This window comes from Muntiacus reevesi, chromosome 3 (assembly GCF_963930625.1).
Source record: "Muntiacus reevesi chromosome 3, mMunRee1.1, whole genome shotgun sequence".
Classification (NCBI taxonomy): Eukaryota; Metazoa; Chordata; class Mammalia; order Artiodactyla; family Cervidae; genus Muntiacus; species Muntiacus reevesi.
The window spans coordinates 261,199,574-261,224,062 of NC_089251.1; the positions used below are offsets into that span (position 1 = coordinate 261,199,574).

At 38.8% G+C, this 24,489-nt stretch overlaps 1 protein-coding gene and 1 non-coding gene across 3 annotated transcripts in view; one reads left to right on the plus strand and one right to left on the minus strand.

Moving 5' to 3' along the window:
* Window positions 1-24,489, plus strand: part of GULP1 (GULP PTB domain containing engulfment adaptor 1) — a 306,541-nt gene that overhangs the window by 34,613 nt on the left and 247,439 nt on the right. The gene's annotated exons all lie outside the window — the stretch shown is intronic.
* LOC136165716 (U6 spliceosomal RNA) lies at window positions 24,147-24,253 on the minus strand. Its single transcript, XR_010662714.1, has one exon. It is a non-coding gene; the product is annotated as a U6 spliceosomal RNA (small nuclear RNA).

The window sequence follows — 24,489 nt, forward strand, 5'->3', positions numbered from 1 at the left end:
TATTAGCCATTTTTATCTTGGTTACAACTTTTTATGCTCAATTTATATGACCACTATGAATATTTGTTGAGCAATGGAGCCAGTATGCACCCTTTTTTCTATTCACCTTTGAGGTGTTTTGACTAATGGTTCCAAGCAGGGGATGAAGGAAAGAGTGGTACATGGGAACGCGGTGTTAACTCTCCATAGGGTGATGTTGAATGTTTGGGATAAAACCACTAGCTAACCTTGTCACTTAGCACATAGGTATTACTTCATGTTAAAGGTGGATTTTAGTCTGAAAATTACATATTGAGCATAAATGTTTCTCAACTCTCACTCTTCACAGATCCTTGATTTTCAAATGTTTTGCTACTTATTTTGTTTTGCTACTTATTTCATTATTATTTTTTTATGTATTGCTCCAAGAAACAGATGAATGTGATACCTGTATATGTTCTAGAATCTTAAAGTACAGTTTTAGAAGGACTATCTTATTACTCTCTTTGCCGTTTCTTGCTATACTTGAGTAGGGTTTTAATACGTGCTGACTGATTTAAATGAAGATGTGCCCCATACAGCTGCTCTGCTTCATTTTTTGTTAGCTTACTCCTCAAATCTGTGTTATCAGTAAGGCAGTGTCCTAGATTACCTGATGAGATGTTTGAAGTTTTCTGTTTTACATGTTCGATCTATAGTTAATATTTCAGAATATATAAAAGCTATATAAACTTTGAGTTTAATAATATTTTAGTAACATATTTTATAATTTCATACATCTACTATTGAATGACAAACCTAGACAGCATAGTAAAAAGCAGAGACATCACTTTACTGACAAAGGTCCGTACAGTCAAAGCTGTGGTTTTTCCAGTAGTGATGTGTGGGTGTGAGAGTTGGGACCGTAAAGAAGGCTGAACACCAAAGAGTCAATGCTTTGGAACTGAAAAAGACTCTCGAGAGTCCCTTGGACTGAAAGGAGATCAAATCAGTCACTCCTAATGGAAATTAACTCTGAATACTCATTGGAAAGGCTGATGCTGAAGCTAAAGCTCCAGTACTTTGGCCACCTGATGCAAAGAGCTGCCTCATTGGAAAAGACCCTGATGCTGGGAAAGATTGAGGGCAGGAGAAGGGTGCAGCAGAGGATAAGGTGGTTGGATGGCATCACTGACTCAGTGAACATGAGTCATTGGACTTGAGTCTCCTTGAGAAAACTCAGGGAGATAGTGAACGACAGGGAAGCCTGGCATGCTGCAGTTCATGGGACATGAGTTGGCCGCTGAAAAACAACAACTATTGAGTACTCAATGCTTTACCTATATTATCTTCAGTTTTTAATGAAATCTTAAACAAAATTATTGAAATTATCTTTGTTTTAGAGATGAGAAAAAAGAAGCTTAGATGGTTAAAATACTTTGCCTTTTAGATAATAATACATCCCTTGTGGGTTACTGTGAGAATCAAGACACTGTATGTCTGAAGTAGCTCACACAGAGCCTGGCACATAGAAGTCCTTCAGTAAGTAAAAGTTTTAATACTCTTGTTGGTTGATGTTATTGCTCTTATCAGTGCCAACATATCAGTCAGTGGCATAGCTAAGGTTCTGCCTTATCTGAATCTATAGTGTATGTTGACTATATTTGATATCTTTTGAAATACAAATGGAGTGAACACTTGATGCAGTTTTATTTCTTTCCATTATGCAGCAGTGTTCTCTATTACTGCAATGAAGCCAGCTGTTAATGACCTTATGGAATAAATTTTCATTATTGGCTTTAACTTGCAAAGCAATCTTTTAATGGTCAAGGCTGACATTGTATTTCAAGCTGATGACACTGTTCCTAGAACCTCTGCAACAGATGGTGGCCGTTGTGTAGAATCAGCACAACTCTCCTGAGCTGTGCTGCCAGCTCAGCATAATTCTCTGGATAAACAGTTTGCCTATATAAGGCATCAGTCTGCAGTGGAGAGATATATCTGTAAAAGCAGAGGGGAAAATAAGAGGATTCTTACTAAAATGGGTTGAGGGCGCTAGCTGAACTCTGTTCTCTGTGTGGTATTCTGTGTCAGATTTTAAAAGCTTATGGCCAGAGACCTATTTCACCGTAGTTCCAGTTAGGAAATAGCCTGGTGTCAGATTCCACATAAACCACAAGTTTACAGTTTGCATTGAGACCATTTTTATCCGAGGGCGCTGTGTTTTACAAGTGCTCATGTGAAGGCAAGATGCCTGGCGTACAGAACATGCAATTGATGAATGCCTTAGGGAGTAATGACAGGGAGATGAGATTTCAGTGCCAACAAAGGACTCTTTGTTTCCCAGAAATTTTCATCATTTTGGACAGGATTATTTGAATCTGGTAATGGATGGACAAGGCCTGCTCTTGCTCTTCTGCTTGTGCCTATAAATTAGGAATTGTTTCTATGTGATATGTGGAAAGTATTTTTTTGGGAGAAAAGAGAAGCATGTGTGCTTTTTTGACATGCCTTGTGTATTTTTCTGGGACTGGTCAGATGACAAAACTTGCAGTGATTGGATTGAACTGCAGAGGTGATTTACTGTGAAATTAATGGACCTTAGCCTTCAGAACTCTTTATTTTCCCAGGTTCTTATGAAGACCTTGGACCTTATTCACATGATCTTATGTAAAATTTGCAGTTAAGATGTTTTATACACAGTCAGGTAAGACTGATTTTTTTGCACACAGACTGCCCTCTGTCATAGTTCCCCCAGTGCAAAGTGTGTTGGAGTGGCTGTGGTCAATTCTGGAATCTGGCTGATGGGATGCTGAGTTGGTGATATATTTATTTTGGGCTTAGTGGGATATATCAGTGTGAGACTTCTGAAATTGTCATTTTTGGAGGTCGAAGATGATTGAACACTGGCAATGTCATATGGTTATAGGCGGTTGGAAGTTGCTTCAGTGTATAATGAAGTTATTTCTATTGCTCTGGTAAAGAACTGTTTTCCAGGAATCTTCCTGCTGTGACAAGTACACAGGAAGAGGGCGTTTTGTGATACGCACGTGTCCTTGGGCACCTGGCACAGAAAATATGTGGGTGAAGGAGGAACAACGATAAAACTCTGATCGACTCTGATAGAGGACACTTTGCATTATTTTTCTAGTTTTCCCATAGAAAACAACACAAAATCCTTAAAAAATGATAGGGCACCCCTTGAAGTCTATAAGACAAAGCAAAACAAAACACTGAAAAAAGAAAATATACAGAAACATGTCTAGTAATTCTTTGAAAACATATGCAATTTTTCTGGATTTTGTGATTTTTGTGGCAACTGTCAAATTATTTGTGGCATTTTGAAGCTTATTTACTTAAAGGGTTTCCCAGCCTTCATTGTATAAGCTTCAAAGTTCACAGTACTTGGATCTGCACCTAAATTGGAAGCATATGGAATGGGGTTCCGATAGCAAACAGATTTTTTTCCAGGAACCCAGAAATCCTTTCCTGAGAATATTTTTATATAACTTCTTAAATTGGAGCTCAAGCATAGTGACATAACTGATTTCCTTTCAGAGGAAAAAAGGTGTGTAATAGGATGAAAATAGATTCTAAGAGTGACACTAGAGTATATAAGGTGATGTTTCTAGGGTTGGGATTAGAGTAAATTTTAAAACCCATAGCAACTCAAAATCTATTTCTATTCATCTCTATCTTTACTTAACCTTGTTTATTACCATCTTCCCTTTCAAGAAAGTAAAGACAGATAAGGATCATCAGTGAATGAGATTTTTTAGTTAATGAAACGGGGTATGTATGAAAGACCTTCACTCAGGCTGTCTTCTAGTGTTTTTCCACTCTGTTTCCTAATGATATGTTAGCCTGACAGCTTTTTTTTTTTCTTTTTCTTCAAAGATGGCCTGGGAGGTACTGCTAGAATCAGCAAATAAATTATTTGTGAATAAATTCTCCATGAACATAAATTCTTCAGTGTTAACAAGTAAAACAGCCGTTTGCTCTTCTGTCCCATTGTTCTGTCTTCTCAATTTTACCAACTTTGGGGAATCTGGGAATTCCCCAAATCTGGGGAATCTGTAACCAAAGAAGCAGTACTCTTCTTATTGCTGCATACAACTCCCCAAATGTCACGAATAATTTAGAAAACTAAAGATCACAGATCAACTCATCATAAATTACCTGTAAAGCATCTAGGTTGAGGAGGGATCCTCAGCATAGTGCCCACCTATGATCCCCACCTCCTTTCTTTTATATTTCCCTATTTTGGTGAATGTGACAACCAGCCTTAAGTTCTGTAAGGCAGAGTGTGAGGCTTGCAAGACACCTCATGACTGATTTGCCATATTATGCTCATGTAAGCCTCCTTAGCCTCTCCAATGGTGACCTCTATGGCTCCTGACTCTTTCTGACCCACTGTCAAAGGAGTTCTTTTTAAGGAAACATTGTTTATATAGCATATTTAAAAGCTTTATACAAAGGACAATCACCATTGCATCATATATATTCATTGAACAAGTAATGATTGAGTGCTAGGGAGAACTGGCGTGACGTGGTGGGCTGGACATCTTCAGATGTCTCTTCCAGGTCCCTTCTCTACCTGTGTCTATTATGTTCTCTTCCCTGAGAGACAAATCAATATAAACCATATTGATAGCCTCCTGGGAAGAGATATGAGGGAGAGAGAAGTGTGAGCTCTCATTATTTATTCTCTTAGCACGTTTTCTGCAGGTGGCCTTAACTTGACTGCTGTTCCCCTCCAATTATCAGTGTTTCTCTCAAAGCTGACCTCTCTGTTGGACTCTTTCTGGGCTTGTCCCTTCAGGGGACCAATATTACTGCCCTTCAGGTTCTTCATTATCCCTTCTGGTTTTCTTACATCCTTCCACCTCTTGTAAAGAGTCCTTTATTAAACTCTCCAGGGGCTTGTCTGGTGGCTCAGATGGTAAAGAATCTGTCTGCAATGCAGGAGACCCAAGATTGATCCCTGGGTGGATCAATGGAGAATGGAATGACTACTCACTCCAATATTCTTGCCCAGAGGATTCTATGGACAGAGAAGCCTGGTGGCCAACAGTCCATGGATCACAGAGAGTCAGAGAGTCAGACACGACTGAGTGACTAACACTTTCCCTTTTCAAACTTTTTATCAATTATCTTAATTTAGCCTGGTACTCATTTCCTTCTAGACCTGACTGATACAGATGATAATCTAGGAATACCTCTGTGATGCTTTGGGGTTATCAGTGATATATGAAGTAGGTGAGGAAAAGTAAATTCATCCAGGGAAAGAACTTTCTGTATGGAAAAACTCTTTTGCAGGAAAATTAGAAGGACAACAAGGTGGACTGGGTGGCTGGAATGAAGTAGGCAAATTGGAGAGATGTAAGAAATTAAATCAGAGTGGTAACAGAATGAGGTGGGAAGACCACCAAATGCCTTATAGGGTGTGTTTTCATCATGAGAGTGAAGTCATCAGAGGTGGTGAATGGTTTATCATGTGTCACTTGGACTACTATTTGGAGAATAGACTGTGGACAAAGGTAGAAGCAGGGAGGCCAGTTAGAAGGCTGTTGAGAAAGACGATGGTAATTGCAGCAGCAGAAGTAGTGATAAATGGTGGGATTTTGGATATATTTTGGAAAACGGGGAAAAGATTTGCTGATGGTTAAAGAAGGAGTCCAGATGACAAATTTGGCACTTAGATGGATGGACCTGTCATTTCTGATATGGAGCTGACTACTGGAGGAAGAGTCATTCTCCAGCAGTCATATGGATAGCCTTCATATCCATATGAAGCGGATATATTGAGTGAGTGGTTCACAGGAAGTGTGTCTAGGATAGCAATACAAATTCAGGAGTCATCAACACAGACCATATTTAAGCTGAAATTCCCTAGGCTGCTGATGCTCAAACTTCTGATTTGCATACTTATAAATATAATGTTCATTGTAAATTATGGTGGTTGGGTAAACAAACTCTAAGAACAGTGTTATTAGAATTAGACTATGTGGCTTCCCCAGTGGCTCAGAGATAAAGAATCTACCTACAGTGCCAGGAGTCCTGGAGATGCTAGTTCAATCCTTGGATCAGGAAGATCCCCTGGTGTGAGAAGTGGTAACCCATTCCTGTATTCTTGCCTGGAAAATCCCATAGACAGAGGAACCTGGCGGGCTACAATCCATGGGGTGGCAAAAGAGCTGAACATGACTTAGAGACTAAACAACATTTTACAAGAAATGAAGAACTTGCATATTCTATAATTAACATGCATACAACATAAGCACCTAAAAATGAGGATATCTATTAAAATACTGACATGTACATGCAAACTCAGACATTTAAGTGTGTCTAACACAAAGACTATGTTTGAAAATATTTATTTGCCTTTTTGGAAGGCATTTTTATTTAAATGTCAGAAAGTGAGAGTAATCACTGATTTTTCTGCCAAACAAGGAAAGTGATTATAACTCCAAAAAGAACATAAGGAGCATTATTGCAGCTGTCTTTGAAATGTCAGTCAACTTTTAAAATGTAATTATTGTAAGCCATTTGTTTACAAAATGCCATCTCTATTTGTATACAGTTTCAAATACTTGACCCTTTTTTGATTCATCTCTAACTTTTTAGGATTTTGAATAAAAGGCCATTTGCAGTGGTAAAGAAATCTTTACCACCTGAAGCACTAGACTAGGAGTGAGATGTGTCAGTGTAAAGGGTAATTATTTTGCCACCAACTAGCTATGTGAATATGTAATAAAACATCTCTAGGCAAAAGATAAATTTAGATTACTGGTATTTCCATAGTTCCACAGACTATCCCCTGGCTCAGCCCCCAGACTGGTCAGGATGGGCCAAGTATGCCAGAAATGCCTGGGTCTCTCACTCTTTCAGCCAGAGCCTTTACATTTGATTTGCTCTGTGTTAGAGAAGGAAATGGCAACCCACTCCAGTATTCTTGCCTGGAGAATCCTACGGACAGAGGAGCCTGGTGGACTGCCATCTATGGGGTCGCACAGAGTCAGACACGACTGATGCAACTTACCAGCAGCAGCAGAGCTACCAAGGAAGACATTTTCAATGTATTCATCACTAGTTTATAGTCTTAGAAAACCAGTTAATTGCTAATCTTTACTAGGAAAAGAATTCTTTTAACTAATTATGCATAAAGCATTGTCAGCTGTGAGAACTGCCTTCCCTCTAAACCACTGCCCCCAAAACGTACCCGGTCAGTTCCATAACTCTTCCCAGGTAGCTATTCTTTTTTGCTTCTGAAGTATACTTAAATCTTTAACAATCTTTAATTATAGAGTCTTAATAAAGTCTTAAAGTTGAAAAAGACCTTAGAAATGATCTCTTTCAACCTCTTTCCTGATACAGATTGACTACCACATCTTTGAGACTAGTTATTCAAAATCTATTTGCAGAGTACCAGGGGCTCATCAACTGAGATGGCAACCCATTCTGTTTACAACAACTCGTCATATGCTTTCTTATGTGCAGCCAAAATAAATACCATTGAAACCTTCATTTTTCTGTCATTTACCAGAGGGATTTGAAAACCCTATCTGTGGCTAGTGGCTCTCAAAGTTTACTGTATACAGAATCACTTACAGGGTTATGATGATTATTTTAGGACTCTCTATTCAGATTGTTTAAATTAATCAAGAGATGCAGTCCAGCAATCCAAATTTTCAATAAACATTTCCTTTGATTATAATTATAGATCATTACTATAACTCATCACAGAAGACTGTGAATTGTAAAATTCATTTATAAAATAGTTTGTATGATTCCATTTTTGTATATAATAGCATCTGCTTGTGTTAAATAGATCAATTTAAAAGGATGTCTCCCAAATGTTACCAGTGGTTGATTATTTCTGTATGTTGACATTAGGAACAGCTTTATTTCTGCAGTGATTATATATTGCTTCTATCATTAAAAATGATGTTTTAATTAGTGTTTTATCACCGCCAGAACTTATCATAAGGGCTTCCCTGGTGGCTCAGCTGGTAAAAGAATACGCCGGCAATGCAGGAGACCTGGGTTCAATCCCTGGATTGGGAAGATCCCCTGGAGAAGGGAACAACTACTCACTCCAGTATTCTGGCCTGGAAAATTCCATGGACTGTATAGTCCATGGGGTCACAAAGAGTCAAACAGGACTGAGCAACTTTCACTTCACTTCACTTATCATAAAAATGATTTTACAGAACTTGGAGACTGGCAAGGATAAAAGAAATCTATCTAATATGGCAGTATTATTGCTGCTGAGTCCTTTCAGGGCACATTAGAGTCAGGGTCCTTGGGGAAAAAAAAAAAACAAAAAAACTGACTCTTTTGATCTGCTCTAAAGGGAGTGTTACTGAGCAAGGCAGTGTGTGCCTGCGGCACAGAAAGTCAAACTCTGACAGCAGATATTTGCGGCAAAGTCAGGATTTATTTGCAGGGTGCCAAGCAGGGAGAATGGGCAACTTATGCTCAAAAGACCCAAACTCGATGTTTTTCAGGCAAGGGTTTTTAAACTTGGTGTTAGGGGAAAGGGTCATAGGATTTGTGATCAGCTCCCGGACTTTGTTCTGATTGGTTGGTGGTGAGATAAACAGGGTAAAGTTTCTGGAATCTTAACCTTCTGGTTAAAAACAGTTTGAGGTCTACGTGCTTGTGGTCAGCATGTAGTCACCATCTTCCACCTGAGTGGAGATCTTAGTTTCCACAGAAAAAGTCAAAGATATTCATCAGATTGCTATCTATATCCCTTCAGGAGGAACAAGGAAGCCTGTGACTTGTCCTAATCGTTAACTGCTCAGGTCTGCTCTTTGGAATTCAGGGAAGCCTAGAAGACTAAAGTCTTTTTCTCTGCAAACAAGGAACAGGGGTTATCGAGGGGCCTTTCATAGGTTCTGCTTGATTTCAATCCCCCTTTACTTTAATACTCCTCGGCCTGAGGGGAACAGAAGTGGGACAAGAAAGGGAATAAAGTTTTGGATAGAGAGTAATCATCAACTCGGTAAGAGAACTCAGATTTAGGGGACTCCATTTCAGGAGAATGAGGGTCAGCATTGACAGTCATCTCATCACTCAGCCCAAGACCACTTTATTATCACCTGTTTGTTCCTTCAACAAATATTTATGGGGATTTTCTTGGTGGTCCAGTGGCTAAGACTTGAAGCTCACAATGCAGGGGACCTGGGTTTGATCCCTGGTCAGGAAACTAAGACCCCACATGCTGCAACTGAGATCCCAGTGCAGCCAAATAAATAAGTGAATAGATAAATTTAAAAAATTATGTTCATAGGATATATGCCACTCAGTCAGACTACAGATGAACACTTGTGTACCAAATTCCTACCATAGCAGAGGAAGCAAAAGTTGCACAGAAAACAGAGGAGTTGTTTTTCCTTGGCAAGCCCTGAGGTAGTTTCCCTGAAGAGTGGCTGAATAAAGTAAACCTTGCAAAGTGAGAAGCAGTCTTATCTAAGTTGATGAAATGAGGCTGGAGATTTTTCCTTGAGAAGGAAATATACAAAGCGCATGGAAGTGTAGCACAAATACAAAGCCCATGGAAATGTAGCCTCTTGTGTTATAAATGGGGAACTGTAAATAATTTGATATGGCTAGAGGGCTGGGTGCCCTTGAGAAAACTGCAAGAGACAGTTTGAACAGGTAAGCAAGAGCCATTCTTGGAGCATCTTATATGCCATTTTAAAGAATTTGGGAGTTTAGGTGAGTAACTTGATCAGCTTTATAATGTGGCAGATAGATTGGAGAGCAGGGGTGGGGGCATTGGCTGGAGAGGGCAAGACTGTGCTGGTACTAAGAGAAAGTCCTAGAGGCAGGAGTTATTAAAGGGCTGGAATTAACACCATCTGACTGGTTGGTTGGGCGGGGTGGGGGGGTTGGGGGCTAGCTAACCACAGAGGGAGGAGCCTGGTGTGACTCAGTTTCTCCTAGGTTTTGGGGTGGATTAGATTCGAGTACCGTTTTTGCATGGCAGAAGATAGGTTATCAGTCACACAAGTTGTTTTCGATTTAGACGGTCACTCCTCTCCTGTGGTATGGAGTGAGAAAAAAATTACATGGCTTATATAGAAGAAAGTGAAATTTGGGACCTTGTTTTTCATGTGTCTATCCCTACATTTAATTTCAGCATTTCTGTGTCTCAAAAGCTTGTTGTGACCTAGGAAATTTTCATTGTATACATTTAATAACTTTCCACTTAGGTAACCATCTTAGTCTATATGAATCTAGAGATAACTGAGAGAGCCATACCTTTTAGAAGAATCAGAAAGTCACATCAAGAATGAACAATTTGCAATGGAGGGGGATGTCAGAAATCAAAGTTAAGTTTTGTGAAATTTGTTGGCTATGCAGTGATGGCAGATAATTTTAGTATCTAGTCAGATATTGTACTTAAATGAGTAGAATCCATCCATATTTACCAGATAAGGATATGCATATGACCTCTGTGGGTCATTCTACTGCTGAAAATTTGATTTAGATAATTTTACATAAAGGGTAAGACTCTAAGACTAAATGAGCTTAAGTGGTTTTTCTGTGTGTCAATGGTAGCTACTAATGCAATGCATCTAGTCTGTTGATTTGCACAAGTAATCTTCTTGTACCTAGACTAAGAAACAGAAACTGCAGACAGATGCTCTGTATCTCTAAAGCAGATTTATTGTATATTTCCATTGTGCATTTACTTTTATGAAAAAAATTAAGGTACAGAAATGGAACTAAAATATAGTTTATTGACTTTCTTCTACTACAATTTAATGAGTATCCTTCCATATTTATATGTGTTTCATTGATTGAAAAAAAAAATGTACCACCTAAAAGTTGAGAATTATATTTTATTCACGGGGACTTGCCGAGAACTTCAGCCTCTCAGATAGCTCTGAGGGACTGCTCTGAAGAAGTGAGGGAGGAGCTAGGATATACAGAAGGTCAAACAAGCAATTAAAAAACCAGGGAGTCGAACATCAAAAGATTACTGCTAATTAAAGAAAACCAGACATGCCAAGTCAATAAATTTAGTGCTTTTCTTTAAATATGTATGGAAGATGCAAGAGTCTGGGCTCAAAGAAGTCATTTTCTTTATATGCACCTTAACTATCTGGGGCCCGTATCCTATTTTTCTCCATCTGAGCCCTGTTGGGATACACAGTTGGGGCCACTGCAGTGGGTGATGGCCGAAACAGCCTTTGTTTACTGACCAGTGGCGATTTTTTGGTCCACAATTTTTATAAATGCCTCCTCACTATTATTTTACTGTTTATTAAGTGTATTATTCAAATGATATGAGATAATAGAGATAAAAGAGGCATGGAAAATATGTGATTTGGTCTTGGATAGTCAAAAGTATTCTGGCTGTTCAGGCAGGTGACGATATTTTGGGCCAAAATGCTTACCTTTTAACTAAAAAAAATTAGTAGCTGGTTTAGGTGAAGGCACGATTAAGGGAATAATAATTATGTATGGCATCTCTTAACCTTTTAACTTTTTTAATCATCCCAAGCACCTAGTAACCTTAGTTTAGCTTGCTAAAAACAGTTGATTGAGGAAGATTTAAAAAAAAGAAAAGAAAAGATAGCCCTTTTCTTTCAGTGTCTGGTTAAAGTAGAACTACCTCTGTATTCCTTGGAGAGGAGAGAAGGAGCTTTATGTTAGATGAAGATCTGTGGAAGACTTGCATTGCTTTTTGTTTTTTTTTTTTCCCCAAACAACAGCTAGCATCCCTCTGGCTTGAATTTTAATGACTGCATATAACTCTCTTTGAATGTTATTGGGAGCTCTGCCCTCAAGCCTATGAACAGTGGTTTGAAACCAGAAGGTTCTCTGAGACCTTTCCTCAAGAGCAGCTGCAATTCTGATGTGACCACTCATTGTTCTGGAAAAAGCAGCTTATTTAACCCATTTAGCCACCCTGTGGACTGTCCCTATACAAAGCTGTTTCTGTCCCACATGGGCAGGGACTCCAGGCCCAGCTGTGGGCCGGCTGAATTAATCAAATGGTACTTAGCCCACATTCCCTAAAGACTAGCAGATTTCTATGCGGACTGCGTTCTAACAGCGTGACCTTCTGGCCTTTGACATGACAGCTGGAGATCAGAGACCTGTTTGAGAGGACAGCTTAGGAAGAATGTTCTCAAAGGTTTATTGCTGAGAAATGTGGATCTACATGTCCTGTGGCTTGTCTGAATTTGTAATCAACATTTTCAAGCACCTGGAATTTAATAAGCACTGAATGTGGTGCTGACTTTTGTTTTGCTTAGTCTCAATAATACTTTACCAGATACCTATGTTATTTCTGGTCTACAGAGACAGAAACAGCCTGAAAGGATATAGGTGTCTGACAGTTTCTGAAGACTAGTGGGTTTTATCTCTGGCTGCATATTGGGTTTACCTGAAAAGCTTTTTTAAAATATATGTCCCTAGGTTTAGGGCAGATAAGTTAGAATAGAATCCCTGGAGGTGCCATTTTAAAAATAAACAAAACACCTTCCCAGATGATTCTAATTTGCAGCAAGAGTTGTGAACCTTTGTCCTAATTTTCCTGACACTCATCCTTTACCAAGGTTTCCCAGGCAACACTAGTGGTAAAGAATCTGCCTGCCAATTCAGGAGACGCTGGAGACGTGGGTTTGATCCCTGGGTTGGGAAGATTCTCCTAGAGGAGGAAATGATAACCCACTCCAGGATTCTTGCCTGGAGAATCCCATGGACAGAGGAGCCAGGCGGGCTACAGTCCACGGGGTCACAAGGAGTTGGACATGACTAAGCGACTGAGCATGAGTAGGAGCATCCCTTATCAAATCCTGATCCTGCATCAGCCACACATGCTTGAGTTAGAAACTTGTAAGAAACCCAGACTATCAGGACTCCCCAACCTGATGTATCAGAATCTGAATTTTTAAAAAATCCCTAGGGAACTTCCTATTTATATCATCTTTGAAAGTTTCCAATAAATCTAACATTCTTCTAAAATTAAAAGTGTTTATTAGGAAAAAAGAAAATCATGTTTGGGATACAAAGATCAAAACCTTCCCTCCAGTAGCTCAGTCCAGCAAGAGAGAAGCTTATTAAAAGGCAGTTTGCTAAGAGCTATAATGGAAGTAATGTAGAAAGTGCTGTCACTTTATGGAAGGAAATGAAAAATGCTCTGTGGAGGAATTAAAGAGAAAATTGCCTGGCTCATCTGGTGAGGTGTGGATGAGGAGGTTTCTCCCCACTACCTTCAGCTTTGGGTTGGTGTTTTTCGGGGAGCTATGGCTTTGACAGCTGGAACACAAGGCCTCTCGCCACTGTGTCATGCGCCCCACTATGCCCTCTGCCTCTGCGGCAGTGAGCATCCCTCCTGTTGCCACATTTCTGAGGGTGAGTTCCATGGAAGGAAGGCTGCCAGCTTTCTTTGCCTTCATATCCCCTGCACTGGGGCACTGGATCCCAGGCTCAGGCAGAGCACCAGCCATCTCATAAGCACCTTTTCAGCCAGTGTCCCAAGGGTGTTGTTTCATTTACCTGGGTTGCAGAATGAAGATGATGCAGAAGAGAGCCACAGCTGACTCTGGTAATCTTGTTGCAAGAGTGAGAAAACATCCTTTGTGAGATCAAGCCCTGAGCCTTCGGAATGGGAGTACTGACTCCAAGACCCTAGACTACCAGAGAACTAACCCTGGGGAGTATCAAATAGTGAGAACTCACACAAAGAAAACTTGAATGCAAGAGGCATCACCCAACCACCAGTAGCACCCTGTGCAGGATGCCTCATGTAAACAAAAACAAAGCAAAAATACAAACCCAATCATCAGCATACAGGATTACCACCTCATTCAGCCTTCATCAGGGGAAAGACAAACAAACAGACACTCAACACAAATCTCACAAATCTTACACAAACCACTGGACCAACTTTAGAAGGGCAGAAACCAAAAGGAAGAAAGAATTCAACCTTGAAACCTGGGAAAAGGAAATCTCAAAAACAATAAGTTTAAAAAAAACAATGAAAATGCAGAGAAATACTATGCAAATGAAGGAACAAACTAGAAACACAGAAGTCCAAATAAATGAAGAGGAAATAGGAAAACTACCTGAAAAATAATTCAGAATAATGATAGTAAAGATGATCAAAAACCTTGAAAACAAAATGGAGAAAATGCAAGAATCAATTAACAGAGACCTAGAAGAATTAAAGAATAAACATACAGAGACAAACAACACATTTACTGAAATTAAAAATACTCTAGAAGGAATAAATAGCAGAATATCTGAGGTAGAAGAATGAATCAGTGAGCTGGAAGATAAAGTGGAAATAACTTCTGAAAAGCAGAATAAAGTAAAAAAATGAAAAGAACTGAGGATAGTCTCAGAGACCTCTGGGGGAATATCAAATGTACCAACATTCTAATATAGGGGTCCCAGAAGAAAAAGAAAAAAAGAAAGGGTATGAGAAAATTTTTGAAGTGAATATAGTTGAAAATTTCTTCAACATGGAAAAGGAAATAGTCAATCAAGTCCAAGAGGCACAAAGAGTCCCATACAGGATAAACCCAAGGAGAAACATGCAAAAACACATACTAATCAGACTAACAAATACTAAACACAAAGAAAGAATATTAAAAGCAGCAAGGGAAAAACAACAAGTAACATACAAGGGAAACTCGATATGCTTAATAGCTGATGTCTCAGCAGAAACTCTGCAGGCCAGAAGGGAGTGGCAGGATATATTTAAAGTACTGAAATGGAAAAATTTATAACCAAGATTACTGTACCCGGCAAAGATTTCATTCAACATTGATGGAGAAATAAAAAGCTTTTCAGACAAGTGAAAGTTAAGAGAATTCAGTACCACCAAACCAGCTTTACAACAAATTTTAAAGGGACTTATGTAGTCCAGAAATACAAGAGAAGAAAAAAGATGTAAAAAATCAACCTCAAACAATTAAGAAAATGGCAATAGGAAGATATAGATCAATAATTACATTAAATGTAAATGGATTAAATACTCCAACCAAAAGACAGACTGGCTGAATTGATACAAAAACAAGACCCAAATATATGCTGTCTATAAGAAACCCACTTCAGACCTAAAGGTACACATAGACTGAAAGTGAGAGGATGGAAAAATATATTCCATGCTAATGGGAAGCAAAAAATCATGCTGGAGTAGCTATCTTCATACAAACAAAATAGACCTTAAAATAAAGAAGATTACAAGAGATAAGGAAGGACACTACATAAAGATCAAGGGATTAATACAAGAGGGAGACATAACAATTTTAAATATCTATGCACCCAACATAGGAACACCTCAATACATAAGACAAACACTAACAGACATAAAAGGAGAAATTGACAGTAACACAATAGTAGGCAACTTTAATTCCCCACTCACACCAATGGACAGATCATCAAAACAGAACATTAATAAGGAAATACAAGTCTTAACTTATTCATTAGATGAGATGGATCTCATTGACGTCTTCAGGACATCCCATCCAAATGCCGAAGAAAACACCTTCTTCTCAAATGCACATAGAACATTCTCCAGGATAGACAACATCTTGGGTCACAAATCAAACCCCAGTCAATTTAAGAAAATTGAAATCGTATCAAGCATCTTCTCTGACCACAATGCTGTGAGACTAGGTATCTATTACAAGAATAAAGTTGTAAGGAACACAAACACATGGAGATTAAACAACACATTTCTTAAATAACCAGGTTACTGAAGAAATCAAAAGGGAAATCAAAACATTTCTAAAACAAATGACAATGAAAACAACTCAAAACCTATGGGATGCAGCAAAAGCAGTTCTAAGAGGGAAGTTTATAGCAACACAGCCCTCCCTCAAGAAACAAGAAAAATATCAAATAGACAATCTAAATTTACACCTAAAACAACTGGGGGAAAAAAAATCCCAAAATTAGTAGAAGGCAAGAAATCATAAAGATCCAAGCAGAAATAAATGAAAAATGAAAGAAATGATAGTAAAGATTAATAAAACTAAAATCTGGTTCTTTGAGAAAATAAAATTGACAAGCATTTAGCCAGACTCATCAAGAAAAAAAGACAGAAGAGTCAAATCAACAAAATTAGAAATGAAAAAGGAGAGGTTATAACAGGCAATGCAGAAATACAAAGGATTATAACACACTATTATGAACATCTACATGGCAATAAAATGGATAACCTGGAAGAAATGGACAGATTTTTAGAAAAGTTTAATCTTTCAAGACTGAACCAGGAAGAAGTAGAAATTATGAACAACACAGTTGCAAGCACTGAAATTGAAGCCGTAGTCAAAAATCTTCCCCCACAAACAAAAGCCCAGGACCAGATGACATCACAGGAGAATTCTATCAAACATTTAGGGAAGAGCTAATGCCTATCTTTCTAGAACTCTTTAAAAAAATTGCAGGGGAAGAAACACTTCCAAACTCATTCTACAAGGCCACCATTACCCTGATACCAAAACCAGACAAAGACAACACAAAAAAAGAAGACTACAGGCCAATATCACTGATGAATATAGATGCAAAAATCCTCAACAAAATTTTAGCAAACAGAATTCAGCAACATATCAAAAAGCTAATACACCATGACCAAGTTGTGTTTATTCCAGGAATGCAAGGATTCTTCAATATATGCAAATCAATCAATGTGATACACCATATTGAAAGATAAAACTGAAAGATAAAAGCCATATGATCATCTCAATAGATGCAGAAAAAGCCTTTGACAAAATTCAGCATCCATTTAGGATTAAAATTCTTCAAAAAATGGGTATAGAAGGAATCTACCTCAACATAGTAAAGGCCATCTATGATGAGCCTACAGCATACATTATTCTCAATGGTGAAAAACTGAAAGCATTCCCCCTATGATCAGGAATGAGATAAGGGTGTCCACTTTCCCTGCTATTATTCAACATAGTTTGGAAATCCTAGCTACAGCAATCAGAAGAAAAACAAATAAAAGGAATCCAGATTGGAAAAGAAGTAAAGCTCTCACTGTTTGCAGATGACATGAACCTCTACTCAGAAAACCCTAAAGATAGTATCAGAAAATTACTAGAGCTATTCAGTGAATTTAGCAAAGTTGTAGGATACAAGATCAATACACAGAAATCACTTGCATTTCTTTATTTTTCAATGAAAAATCAGAAAAAAGAAATTAAGGAATCAATCCCATTCACCATTGCAACAAAAAGAATTAAATAGGAATAAACTTACCTAAGGAGTCAAAGGAACTGTACAGAGAAAATTATAAGACACTAATGAAAGAAATCAAAGACAACATAAACAGATGGAGAGATAGTCCATGTTCCTGGGTAGGAAGAATCAATATTGTTTAAATGACTATACTACCAAACTCAATCTACAGATTTAATGTGATCCCTATCAAATTACCAATGGCATTTTTCACAGAACTCGAACAAAAATTTTCACAATTCATATGAAAACAAAAAAGACCTTGAATAGCCAAAGCAGCCTTGAGAAAGAAGAATGGACCTGGAGGAATCAACCTTCCTGACTTCTGATTATACTACAAAGCTTCAGTCGTCAAGACAGTATGCTACTAGCACAAAAACAGAAATATAGACCAATAGAACAAGGTAAAAAAAGCCCATAAATAAACTCATGCACCTATGGATACCTTATTTTTGACAAAGGAGGCAAGAATATACAATGGTGCAAGCACAGCCTCTTCAATAAATGGTGCTGGGAAAACTGGACAGCTACGTGTAAAAGTGTGAAATCAGAACACTAACACCATACACAAAGATAAACTCAAAATGGATTAAAGACCTAAATGTAAGAACAGAAACTATAAACCTCTTAGAGGAAAACATAGGCAGAACATTTGATGACAGAAAGTCAAACCAGATCCTCTATTACCCACCTCCTAGAGTAATGGAAATAAAAACAAAAATAAACAAGTGGGACCTGATTAAACTTAAAAGCTTTTGCACAGCAAAGGAAACAGCAAGGTGAGAAGACAACCCTCAGAATGGGAGAGAATCATAGCAAATGAAACTGACAAAGGATTAACTTTGAAAATATACAAGCAGCTCATACAACTCAATGCCAGAAAAAAAACAACCCAATAAAAAAGTGGGAAAAAGACCTAAGCAGACATTTCTCCAAAGAAGACATAGAGATGGCTAACAAACACATGAAAAGATGCTCAACATTGCTCATTATTAGAAAAATGCAAATCAAAACTACAATGAGATATCACCTCACATCGGTCAGAATGGCCATCATCAAAAAGTCTACAAACAATAAATGCTGGAGAGGGTGTGGAGAAAAGGGAACACTCTTGCACTGTTGGTGGGAATGTAAATTGATACCGCCACCATGGAGGACAGTATGGTGATTCCTTAAAAGATTAGGAATAAAACCACCATATGACCCAGCAATCCCACTACTGAGCATATACCCTGAGGAAATAAAAATGGAAAAAGACACATGTATCCCATTGTTCACTCCAGCACTGTTTACAATAGCTAGAACATGGAAGCAACCTAGGTGTCCATAGACAGATGAATGGATAAAGAAGTTGTGGTACATACACACAATGGAATATTACTCAGCCACAAAAGGGAACACAATTGTGTCAGTTCTAATGAGGTGGATGAAAACCTAGAACCTAAAGATAAATATCGTATTCTAACACATATATACGGAATCTAGAAGAATGGTAGTGAAGAACTTATTTACAGGTTAGCAACAGAGAAACAGACATAGAGAATAGATTTATGGACATGGGGAGACGGAAGGAGAGGATGAGATTTATGGAAAGAGTAACATGGAAACTTACATATGTAAAATAGATAGCCAATGGGAATTTGCTGTATGGCTCAGGAAACTCAAAGAGGGGCTCTGTATCAACCTAGATGGGTAGGATGGGGAGGGAGATGGGAGGGAGGTTCAGAAGGGAAGGGATGTATGTATACCTATCACTGATTCATGTTGAGGTTCCACAGTAAACAGCAAAATTCTGCAAAGCAATTATCCTTTAATAAATAAAGAAAGAAAAGAAGAAAGAAAATTGCCCAAGAAAGGTGACTTGAAGAGATTCTGGGCACAGAGAAAAACACAAAGGACATTTCCTTTAAGAAAATTCCCTAATATGAAAGGAGTTTTAGAAAGAAACATAAAATTGGGCTTTGATGAAAATATAATGTTGAAAACACTGGTATATATTTTAAAAAAGATGATGCCACACCCCAAACTGAAGATTAGTGCCAGACTGGAGATAATGTAATAATTAAAGGAAGACTTTCTCTTTTTTGAGGAAAGCAAAGCAATTAAGGACAGTTAACCACTTGTAGCTAAATTAGGGCTCCTGAAGAGGAGTGGGGACAGAATTTTTTGGAAGTTCTCTCTTTTGGAAATTCTTGAGACACTACTCTCTGGCATTTGTTGGTTTCTTTGAGGTGCTGTGCTTAGCTTCTCAGGGCCTTTGAGGCTGCTTGTTTTCTCTGCTGGGCAGGCTGACTTCTTCTTGTTTTTTTCCTTTAATTTTTATTGGCATATGGTTGTTTTACAATGTTATGTTATTTTCTGCTGTACCGCAAAGTGAATCAGCCATATGTATATGTACATTCCCCCGTTTTTTTCGATTTCCTTCCCATTTGTGACTCTTTATTCTCCCCATGGCTAAGTCCTCCTCTTCCTTCAGCTGGCATTCTGCCCAGAACTGCTTCCTCCAATTCACACTCTAGCTTGGGTACCATTCTTCTGGGTTCTTATAACATCCTGTATATGTCACATTATTGTCAATTTCCTTTTTGTCTGTTTATCTTATGGAAACAGTAAGTACCTTGAAGGCAGGGGTTTTCCAGTGGCTTCTGTGTCTCTAGAACTTCTCAAAGTTCTTGACTCAAGAAATTTTTAGAAGTAAAATGAAAAATGAAAGCAATAGCCTATCTTTGCCCATAGCTGACAGTGTCAAGATGGTCTTGGACATGGCAATAATGGATTATGAGGCCCTCACATTGATAGCTGGGGAGAAATTTAGAGACTTCAATCTGTATATAACACATGGCTGGCATATAGCAGATTCCCAATAAATTTTAGGTGAGGGAAAGAATGAACATCCTTATTTAATATACAAAGGCTCTGGCGTAGATTATGTTAAGGATGTCTCTCCTAGCATATTGTTAGGCGAATATAAACTCAGACATGGATCTTTACTCATAAAGTAGCAATCATTTATGACTTAATTCTTAAAATTTTTTATTAAAGTATAGTTGATTTACAAAGTTGATTTACAATGTTGTGTTAGTTGTTAGCAAAGTGAATCAGTTGTGTGTGTGTGTGTGTATATATATATATGTTCTCATTTTCTCTTTCATTATGGTTTATTATAAGGCACTGAATCTAGTTCCCTGTGCTACGTGTTCCCTGAGACCTGCCTTTGAGTGTGTGAGTGTCTCCTGCAGAGATATGGGGCAGCAAGGGCAGGGGTCTGGGTGCAGCAGCCCTGTGTGTGGCATAAGCCCTCTTAGAGGAGCTCACCATTAATCCCGCCATAGAGCCGCCAGAACTTACACAGGGCTGGGGAAACAGACTCTTGGAGGGACAAACAAAACCTTATGTGCACCAGGACCCAGGAGAAAGGAGCAGCGACCCCACAAGAGACTGACCCAGACTTGCCTGTGAGTTGCCAGGAGTCTCTGATGGAGGTGTGGGTTGGTGGTGGCTATCTGCTACAGGGTTGGGGGCACTGGAACCTTTTGAAGGAGATCACTGTTACCTTCATTACCTCCACCATAGTTTGGCCTCAGGTCAAACAGAAGGGAGGGAAACTGGAAAGACCCAGTTTCCCCCTCAGTCAGTCTCTCCCATCAAGAAGTTTCCATAAACCTCTTATCCTTATCCTTATCCATCAGAGGGCAGACAGACTGAAAGCCACAGTCACGGAAAACTAATCAAACTGATCACATGGACCATAGCCTTGTCTAACTCAATGAAACTATGAGCCATGCCATGTAGGGCCACCCAAGATGGATGGGTCATGGTAGAGAGTTCTGACAAATGGTGGTCCCCTGGAGAAGGGAATGGCAAACCGCTTCAGTATTCTTGCCTTGAGAACCCCATGAACACTATGAAAAGGCAAAAAGGACACTGAAAGATGAACTCCCCAGGTTGGCAGGTGCCCAATATGCTGCTGGAGAACAATAGAGAAATAACTCCAGAAAGAATGAAGAAAGAGAGCCAAAGCAAAAACAACACCCAGTTGTGGGTGTGAATGGTGCTATATAGAAGTAAAGTCTGATGCTATAAAGGAGAATATTGTATAGGGACCTGGAATGTTAGGTCCATGAATCAAGGTAAATTGGAAGTGGTCAAACAGGAGATGGCAAGCGTGAGAGTCGACATTTTAGGAATCAGTGAACTAAAATGGACTAGAATGGGTGAATTTAACTCAGATGACCATTATATTTACTACTGTGTGAAAGAATCCCTTGGAATAAATGGAGTAGCCTTCAAAGTCAACAAGAGCCTGAAATGCAGTACATGGATGCAGTCTCAAAAACGATAGAATGACCTCTATTCGTTTCCAAGGCAAATCATTCAGTATCATAGTAATCCAAGTCTATGCCCTGACCAGTAATGCTGAAGCTGAAGTTGAATGGTTCTATGAAGACCTACAAGACCTTCTAGAACTAACACCGAAAAAAGATGTCCTTTTCATTATAGGGGACTGGAATGCAAAAGTAGGAAGTCAAGAAATTTGCCTGGAGTAACAGGCAAATTTGACCTTGGAGTACAAAACGAAGCAGGGCAAAGGCTAGTTTTGCCAGGAGAATGCACTGGTCATAGCAAACACCCTCTTCCAACAACACAAGAGAAGGGTCTACACATGGACATCACCAGATGGTCAACACCGAAATCAGATTGATTATATTCTTTGCAACCAAAGATGGAGAAACTCTATATAGTCAGCAAAAACAAAATTGGGAGCTGACTGTGGCTCAGATCATGAACTCCTTATTGCCAAGTTCAGACTTAAATTGAAGAGAATAGGGTAAATCCTTAGACTGTTCATGTATGAATTAATCAAATCCCTTACGATTATACAGTGAAAGTGACAAATAGATTTAAGGGATTAGATCTGATAGACAGAATGCCTGAAGAACTATGGATAGGGGTTTGTGACATTGTACAGGAGGCAGTGATCAAAACCTTGCCCAAGAAAAACAAATGTAAAGAGGCAAAATGGTTGTCTGAGGAGGGCTTACACATAGCTGAGTAAAAACGAGAGGTGAAAGGCAAAGGAGAAAAGGAAAGATATACTCATTTGACTGTAGAGTTTCAAAGGATAGCAAAGACAGATAAAGGCTTCCTTGGTGATCAATGCCAAGAAATATAGGAAAGAATAGAATGGGAAAGACTAGAGATCTCTTCAAGAAAATCAAAGATACCAAGGGGACATTTCATGCAAAGATGGGTTTGATAAAGGACAGAAATGGTATGGACCTAACCGAAGCAGAAGATATTAAGAAGTGGTGGTAAAATACACAGAAAAACTATACAAAAAAGATCCTCATGACCCAGATAATCACAATGGTGTGATCACTCACCTAGAGCTGGACATCCTGGAATGTGAAGTCAAGTGGACCTTAGGAAGCATCACTATGAACAAAGCTAGTGGAGGTGACAGAATTCCACTTGAGCTATTTCAAATCCTAAAAGGTGATGTTATGAAAGAGCTGCACTAAATGTGCCAGCAAATTTGGAAAACTCAGCAGTGGCCACAGGACTGGAAAAGGTCAGTTTTCATTCCAGTCTCAAAGAAAGGCAATGCCAAAGAATGCTCAAAAAATCACAAAATTGCACTCATCACACATGCTAGCAAATTAGCTTAAAATTCTCAAAGCCAGGTCAACAGTACATGAACCGTGAACTTCCAGATGTTCAAGCTCAATTTATAAAAGGCAGAGGAATCAGAGATCAAAATGCCAACATCTGTTGAATCATAGAAAAAGCAAGGTAGTTCCAGAAAAATATCTATTTTTGCTTTATTGTCTACACCTTTTACTGTGTGGATCATAACAAACTGTGGAAAATTCTTCAAGAGATGGAAATACCAGACCACCTTACCTGCCTCCTGAGAAATCAGTATGCATGTTAAGAAGCAACAGTTAGAACTGAACATGGAACAATAGACTGATTCCAAGTCAGGAAAGAAGTGTGTCAAGGCTGTATATTGTCACCCTGATTATTTAACTTATGTGCAGAGTACATAATGAGAAATGCTGGGCTGGATGAAGCACAAGCTGCAATCAAGGTTGCCGGGAGAAACATCAATAACCTCAGATATGCAGATGATCACCACCTTTATGGCAGGAAACCAAGATGAACTAAAGAGTCTCTTGATGAAAGTGAAAGAGAAGAGTGAAAATGTTGGCTTAAAACTCAACATTCAGAAAACTAAGATCATGGCATATGGTCCCATCACTTTACGGCAAATAGATGGGGAAACAATGGAAACAATGACAGACTTTTCTTTTTTTTTGAGCTCCAATATCACTGTAGATGGTGACTGCAGCCATGAAATTCAAAGACGCTTACTCCGTGGAAGAAAAGTCATGACAACCTAGACAGCATATTAAAAAGCAGAGACATTACTTTGCCCACAAAGGGCATTGTCTAGTCAAAGCTATAGTTTTTCCAGCAGTCGTGTATGGATGTGAGACTTGGACTATAAAGAAAGCTGAGCTCTGAAGAATTGATGCTTTTGAACTGTGGTGTTGGAGAAGTCTCTTGAGAGTCCCTTGGACCACAAGGAAATCAAAGCAGTTAATCCTAAAGGAAATCTGTCCTGAATATTCATTGGAAGGACTGATGCTGAAGCTGAAACTCCAACATTTCGCATCCAAACACCTGATGCAAAGAACTGACTCAGTGGAAAAGACCATGGTTTTGGGCAAGATTGAAGGCAAGAGAAGGGGATGACAGAGGATGAGATGGTTATATGGCATCATGGACATGAGTTTGAGTAAGCTCCGGGAGTTGGTGATAGACAGGAAAGTCTTGTGTTCTGCAGTCCATGGGATCGCAAAAAGTCAGACACGACTGAGGTATTGAACTGAACTGAAGAGGATACTGAATATAGATCCCTGTGCTTACAGTATATCCTTGTTGTTTATCTATTGTGTATATGGTAGAAAAATGGAGAATGTTTCATGAGTTTTCATGTCATCCTTGCATAGGTACCATGATAATCTTCTCTATATTATTCCAATTTTAGTGTATGTACTGCCGAGGTTAGCATTTGCCTCCAGTTAATCTCCTGTACATGTCAGGTATTAGAAATTATATATATGTACAATGTACAATATGGTCACATTTAATACTCTGAAAACCCTGTAAGGCTTATGTTAGGTTTGGGGACATAGATTTGAACTCAGAGGTGTATGATTGTAGAGCTCATGCTTTTTTCCTAATCAGTGTTCTTTCTGCTCTTCTCTGCTGCCTGCATTTCTTTAGGAAGCAGCAGAAGCTCCTTGC